This window comes from Indicator indicator, chromosome Z (genome assembly GCF_027791375.1).
Source record: "Indicator indicator isolate 239-I01 chromosome Z, UM_Iind_1.1, whole genome shotgun sequence".
Taxonomy (NCBI): Eukaryota; Metazoa; Chordata; class Aves; order Piciformes; family Indicatoridae; genus Indicator; species Indicator indicator.
In genome coordinates this window covers 81,410,804-81,418,807 of record NC_072053.1, presented here as the reverse complement: position 1 = coordinate 81,418,807, position 8,004 = coordinate 81,410,804, and positions in this window count along the sequence as shown.

Below are 8,004 nucleotides of genomic sequence, written 5' to 3'. Positions count from 1 at the left end.
CCAGTCCCTGCCCAGCCTGCATTTGTGCTTGAGATTGCCTCCACCCAGATCTTAGGTCTGGGGACAGAGAAAGTGGAAGATATGTACCCCATCACAAAGAAAGCCCACACCCTATCTGGTAAAGGTGTCAAGAGTCATCTTGTTTAATGTGCAGAGCCATCCTTTGTGTTGGCACAGGACAGAATATTTCAGCTGAGCTGTCAGATGAAAGCACAAATATCTCTTCCAAAAATGAGAATACTGAACAGCTTGATTTTACTTCTGACCTTTGAATTGGGGATGGGGAGGAAAGGAAGAGAAAGCAATGATTTTGGTGGCAATACATCTCTATTAAACATGTTCAATATTCTGGGTCAAAAGGAGCATCCATCAATATTGCAGGACTGCTTCAGTGGAGCAGCTGTGGTGGTCCAGCATATGCAGGTTACAAACCATTGCCACATATTAGCCATCTGGGGAGGGTTGGAAGTGCCTGCCATTATCTGCCTGGGGCAGCAATTTGTAGGAGCTACAGTGCATTATGATGGATAAGCTCTGCAGCGGAAGGTGTCACAACCCATTTCTCTGCATCTTCTCTGGACTAACATTGCAAAGCTGAGACTTTTATTGTTGCAGTTTTGGGGGCAGGAATCTAATTTGTAATGATGCTGTAGGACATAAGGGAGGAAATGCTGGAATAGCTGCTGTGCCTATGAACTAAGCACAGGATTCAGTTCAGCACTTGGTTGACATCACATTTACCTTCTTTGAGGGGGCTTCTTATTCAGGAATTCACAGATTCACAGGTTGTGTTTGCTTGGAAGGGACCCTCAAAGCTCACTTTGTGCAACCTCTCTGCAGTGAGCAGGGACACCCCCAACTAGATCAGGTTGCCCAAGGCCACACTGAGTCTGATCTTGAGTGTCATACTTCCATGCACTCAGGTACTGAGTCATTAACACCAGCTTGGGACTTGTTTTCCAGGATGCTTTTTCAAGGGATGATAACAGCCTTCTCAGTTCCACCTGTCCACCCTCATATCTCTCTGCTCTTGCTGACCTTCTCAGTTGCCATCCATATTATGGTACCCTGAGAGTTCCTGGCAGTGTAGACCTTGCAGGTCCTCATTCAGGGAAGGCAGTGCCACTGAGTCTGTGGTACCACTCTGTGTGACATTGGTTTGAACTCTTTTGTAGGGAGCATCAATCCCCCATTATCTTTGCCCTTCATGAGATCCTTTCTGAAGGATCTTTCTGTTCCTCTGATGGCTGCAGGACTGTGGTGAGGCGTTGTTATGTCAGCTTTTCTTTTTCTCATCTCATCTCTGTGTTCTCTTACCTTCCTGTCATTCTGCCTGAGTCAATAGTACAATGGGTAGGAAGAGCTCTGCTGTGGAGCAGCTCAGAGATTTGTCACCTTTCTCTTCAGCCTGCACAGAGCAATACAGATGCTTGTTGGGCTGACTGATGTGTACAAATGTATGCCTATAGGCATTTGTATGCATACTCCTATGCTCATACACACACACTACTACTGATGCATACAGAAGTGTTGTGGTTGTAGCCTGCTTTCAGCATGGATCTGAGCATGTTCACATTGTGTTTGAAGCAGGCAACAATGGGAAGTTTTTGTGCATTTTTTTTTTTTTTCAGAAGAGCCTAGGTAGTTTGCATTTTTATTCACTCCTTTTACAGCAGAATGGCATCTGGCTGTGTGGATCCCAACTACCTTTTCCTCCTCACCACTGCTCTCACCTCTGCCCAGGCCAGTTTCCCCAAAGCACCAAGGGAAATATAATAACATATTTATTAGGTTGACTATGCAGACTATTTCTGACTGTTGGCTGGTCTTTCAGTAACTACAGCATATGAAATACCCTGATTAAAAAAAAAAAATCTTTCAGGTTGGCTTAATTTGGTGTAATGAGGAACAAAGCAATCTGAAGCACCAAGCAGGGGGTTCCTATAGTTCTGTCCTTTCTTTGGGTCAGGTCAGTGAGGTTTTTTGCACAGAAGTGCAGAACACTGGCATGGGAACTGTGGACACTTGGTCTCAGAAACAATTTCAAAGTCCTGCATCTTCTGACTGATTTTGACCTTGCTCCAAGAGAGAAAATATGACTTCTGCTTTCTGGGATCAGATCCCTTCCTAGGTCCATTTTCACTGGAAATTGAATCCAGACCTGATCATCAGTTAGTGTGCATTATCTTCCTCTAAACCAAGGCAGCTTATGGGCTGGGTTATCTCATAGGACCTCTACTTTCTTCTGCTGACATTAACACCAGCAACTGCATGTCTTCAGCTCCTACTGATTTCCTCTGTAGTGATGGATGCCTAGTCCTAAGCAAAAAATGACAGCACTAGCAAGAAGGCAAGAGTTCTTCTGATGGAGACAGGGCTGATGTGGCTACAGAGGCACTGACATCTAGATGGTTCTGTGAGAGTCCACATGACATTCTTTGCCCCACAAGACACAGAAAATTTGCCATTTTTATTTCTTTGAAATGTAAAGTGTGATCTACATTTGCAAAAATACTTATGCATCCCTGTCCAGTTAAAGCCTTACAGCAGTCTTTCACAAGCCCTTTGAGAGGCTGGTAGTCAAAAAGCAGAGGCAAAGTGCAGTATTGATACCAGCCAAAGCCACACCTGTTTGTTGCTCCCAAATATTTCACAAATATTTGGAGCTGTGAGGCTGGGATGGGTGGTTAACTGGGTTACATAAGACATGCCAGGTATATTATGCAGGGGCTGGGAGATGACTGTTGTGCTCGTGATACAAAAGGATGCTAGGGAAAAGCAGCTCATTCTGTGACTTTTTTCTTCTTGTGGCTGAAGCTGGACTGTTTTGCAGTCTTCTGGTGCCTTCTCTGGTACCAGAGTTTTGGTTGCATATAGTGAAGAATGTAAGTAGTGAAGAATTGCATACAGTGAAGAATGAAAGCAGCATTTCATCTAGAAATAAAATTCAAGAGGAACTGCATGTGCAGAAGCCTCAAGGGAGTGCCAGCTCTCCTTGCTTTAGGCACTTACCAGGAAACTTAACCCCTTTGTTGAGAAATAGGAAAGGAAAACATGTTGTTGTGTATTATATGTAGGTTTGTCATGACTTTTCTGTCTGATCTACTTAACAGTTAGCCACTGTGCCACTGAAAGCTGGAAAGTCTCAGAGAACAACAGCTGAGCCTTTACACAGAGCTTCTAATGGACCAACAAAGCATCTTTTTCAGAAGTTCCATGAAAAATATGCAAAAGAGATTACCTGCTGGGGTTTTAACATGAAGCTTGCCACCCAAGGTGATGGTGGATTGCATATCAGCTCTGGAAGAAGTACCACATATGGCACAACAACCAGTGCAAGCTTACGAACATGCAAATGGAATGCAGATAAACTCATGAGAATAAAGGAAAAGAGAAATCTTAACAGTGAAAAGAAAAAAAAAATGTTCAAAGTGTTCCTTTAAAAAGCACAGAGTTCCCAACAGATCTATGGATAAATTGTCAAGGGATGAGGTCTGTGCACTCTGTTGTGCCTCATCACTTTGTTTAGTTGATGACACCACAGGACTGAAAAGAAAAAACTCAAGCTGTCTGCCAGAGAGGCAATGGTGCTTGTGACTGCAAACAGGTGGATGAGATATGTGGAGTAATTGTCAGGCTCAAGAACACCTAAAAATACATGAGGGTATTTAATATGTTGGTGCCTGGAAAATTAGGTGAATATTTCCTAGAGAAATCTTAATCTTCTGCCTGTGAGGAGTGACCTTACATGCTGCTTTGGTGTTTTTTTTTTTTTTTTTTTTTTCCTTTTTCTGGAGCATTGGCAGGGTGTTTGCTTGGGGAGGCAATGACAGTGAAAGAGTTGTCTTGATGTGTATGTAACTTTGGGTCAGCCTCTGGGATGAGGTTTCATCCCATTTAGCACTAGGCAGCTGTTGCTCAGCATACACTGAGCTTCAAACCAAAAACACCAATTGTAGAGTCAGTGGCAGAGCAGCCTGCTTCCAAGGAAGGTTTTTTTTTTTTTTTTTTTTGGCCTTGGGTAGCAAAAGTTAATTTCCCAAATCGGTGAAGTCTGTGCGTGGTGCTGGGATCCTGAATATGGTGTCATGGTGATCCCGAGGGGTTCATGAGAGGTGTCACTTAGATCAGCCTCAGCCTCAGTCTGTCTGAGTCTCACAAATGAAGTTCTCTTTCCCCACCTCAAAGGGTGTAACTGAGGACAAAGACACTCTTACTGTTCAAATATCACAGTGAGGCACTGTAGGTAGTGCAGGTTTGCAAACCCCATGAAAAGACATATGCAGCACTAATTGGCTTTTGTTATTTCCTTAGACCACCTTCTGGGGCATTCATTCCTGTGGCCTCATTTTGGCTGCATGGCAGGTATTCATCATTAGTGTTTCTCTGCCTGCTATATATGTTTTTTTTTTTCTTGGTATTTTGAAAAGGCCTAATTTATCGTCTCAGGGATGTTTCTGGGGGAGTTCTAGCATTTTGTGCTAGAACTGCTTAAGATGTGACCCTCCGTTGTCAGAAGCAGTTGCAGAGGTAGAAGAATATGCAGTGTATTTTCCACCTGCTTGCTCAGAGTCAGGGACAGGTAGATAACAGAAAGTTGATGCAGAATGACAATCAATGATCCCAGCCTGAGCAGAGCAGACCTCATACACAGGTAGATTAAGGTTTGTTTTTTTTTTTTTTTTTTTTTTAATTTTTTTTTCAGCTGTATTTGATTGTAGGTCCTTTTCATATCTTTCCAAAGATCAAAAAAAGAGTTGACCCCTTTTTTTTTTCTTTTCCTGTCTCCATGAAGGATGGCTCTGAACATTTTCCTGCTTCCAACTGCATGGTTTGACTCTGTTTGAGCCAAGACATAGGTGAAGTTTGAAGTAGGGCAGGGACAAGTGGCTTAGAGGTATACTTGAGCAAGGCTGGGTTAGGTAACAGGCATCCACTTGCCTCCTCTCTAGACTCAGAACAGTTTTCCAACAAGGTACTCAGTGCTGTTATTCAGGGAAGCAGAAGATTTATGGATCTGCCATGGAAAAACAAATGTGAGCAGTGATGAAGGCTGGCTACTGCTATTTTTATCATTATATTATCCTCAGAACTGGAAAACAAAGCCTTCTGTTGAGCAGCTTCCTCTTTTCCTGTTTCTCATTTAACCACAGAGAAGACAAAATACATCACTTAACATTTTGTACTCGGTGATTAACGTCTGCATTTGAAAGCAGCTGTGGGAGATCATTACAGTGGAGTCAAGGGACCCAAGATCTGCCATTGAGCTCCTAGGATTAAGCAACAAAATATTATTCTGTAGCTTGGAACTGCATCATTAAATTATTCCAGTTTGCTTTCTGAAGCTAGCTATTTATAAACAGAAGGTAACAAATATGTGGTTATTGTGCTTACCTGAAGAAAATATCTTGCTACAAAGATTCAGGAACCAACATACACTGAAATTAGTTTAATAAGGCTTTTATTGAAAAAAAAAAAGAAAATAAAAATCTGTTGACATGAACTTGAAAGTCTTTTGATACTTCAGGCATGCATCAGTGTGGCACTAGATAACACCATAAAACTGTATAAGCATACAGATACACATAAAGAGATAATATGTAAATGTGCAAGGGCACAGAACATTTTCTTCAATGCAAAGACTGTAAAAAAGGTTGTGGTGAGCTGAACCAGAGGTCACTGTAAGGCAGTGTTCTGTCTTCAGCAGTATTCAAACCCAAATATGTAGGGGGAAACAGGGATAGGGCAGACATACATGGAAGCTCCCCCAGCATCCAATTATTTTCACTTCAGGAGCTCCTTTGTTTTGACCTGGGATCAGTTTCCTCTTCCAGCCTACTAAAGATCCCACAAGCAGACGCAGGAGAGCAGTGGGTGATAACTTTAAGCCTGTCCTACTGTGAAGGCAATACTATAAAAAAATCACAAAACCCAATGCCATGATAATCACAGAACCATAGTATTGTTTTGGTTGGAAAAGACCAAAAAAAAAAAAAAATGGTTGTGAGCAGGCAATGTGAGCTTGCAGCCCAATGGCAGCCTGGGCTGCATCAAAAGCAGCATTGCCAGCAGATCCAGAGAGGTGATTCTGCTACTTTGGTCTGCTCTGGTGAGACCTTACCTGGAGTACATCCAGCTCTGGAGCCCTCAGTACAGGAAGGACATGGAGCTGGTGGAGAGGGTCCAGAGGAGGGCCATGAAAATGATCAGGGGGTTGTAGCAGCTCTTCTATGAGGACAGGCTGAGGGTGTTCAGCTTGGAGAAGAGAACTCTCTGGGGAGACCTAATAGCAGCCTTCTAGTACCTGAAGAGAGACTCACAGTATCACAGAATTAACCAGGTTGGAAAAGACCATCTAGTCCAGCCTATCACCCAACACCATCTAATCAACTAAAGCATGGCACTAAGTGCCTCATCCAGTCTATTTTTAAACACTTCCAGGGATGGTGACTCCACCATCTCCTTAGGCAGCATATTCCAATGGCCAGTTTCTCTTTCTGGGAAGAATTTCTTCCTAACATCAAGCCTAAACCTCCCCTGGAGCAGCTTGAGACTGTGTCCTCTTGTTGTAGGCCTACAAGAAGAATGGAAAGAGATGGAGAGGGTTTACAAAGGACTGTAGTCATAGGATGAGTGCAATGGTTTAAAATTAGAGAAGAGCAGATTTAGATTGGAAGTTAGGAACAAGTTCTTTACCACGATAGTAGTGGAACACTGGAGCAGGTTGCCCAGGGAGGTGGTTGAGGCCACATCCCTGGAGATATTCAAGGTGAGGCTCAGCAGGGCTCTGAGCAGCCTGATCTGGTTGAGAATGCTTATAGCAGAGTGGAGTTGGACTAGATGAACTTTAGAGGTCCTTTCCAGCCCAAACCATTCTATGAGTCTATGATTCTATGCCCTCTAAGACCAGTGAGTCCAGCCATCAACCTAAGACCGCCGTGGCCATTAATCCATATCCTGAAGTGCCATGTCCTCAGGTTTCTTGAATGTCTCCAGGGATGACTCCACCCCCACCCTGGGCAGCCTGTTCCAATGTCTGACCACTCTTGCAGTAAAGAAAGTTTTTCTAATATCCAATCCACACCTTCTCTGATGTAACTTAAGTCAGGTGTTCTATCACCTGATACCAAGGACGAGGGACCAACACCCACCTTATTCCAACCTCTTTTCAGGGAACTGTAGAGAACAATGAGCTCTCCCCTCAGCCTTCTTTTCTCCAGACTAAACAATCCAAGTTCCCTCATGCTCCAGCCTCTCAATGTCTTTCTTGCAGTAAGGGGTCCAAAACTGAATGCAGTTTCTGAGGTGTGGCTTCACCAGTGCTGAATACAGGGGACAGTTGCTTCCTTGGTCCTGCTGCCCACACTGTTGCTGATCCAGACCAGGATGCTCTTGGCCTTCTTGGCCACCTGAGCACACTGCTTGCTTATGTTCAGTTGGCTGTCAACCAACACCCCCAGGTCTTTCTCTACTGGACAACTTTCCACTCTGCCCCGAGCCTGTAGTGTTGCCTGGGGTTGTTGTGACCCCAGTGCATTACTCTGAACTTGGCTTTGTTAAATCTCATACAATTGACCTTGACACATTGATCCAGCTTGTCCAGATCCTTTTGCAAACCCTTCCTGCCCCCAAGCAATACTCCCACCCAATTCATTGTCATCTGCAAATTTACAGTGAGAGTGTGATGGTGAGGGAGTTTAGAAAATCTGTCTTTGCCGATAATCTTGTGGCTAACATGTTTTGTAATGAATGATGTGGCTACTGGGTAAAATAGTTAAAATACAGTTTGCAATGGCTGGGGTGGCTGGGCATTTGATCTTTCAACATCTTTATATGTAGCTGGCTGACTGCTAAAAATGCTCATGTCTATTTTCCTGTCCATGAGATGCTCCCTGTACTTCTAACCATAAAGTGTTTACTCCAAGAACCCCTCCAGCAAGCTGAAATAAACAAAGCAACCAGTAAAGTGGTAACTGCCCAGGAATGCTTTGGGAAGGGGGTGTT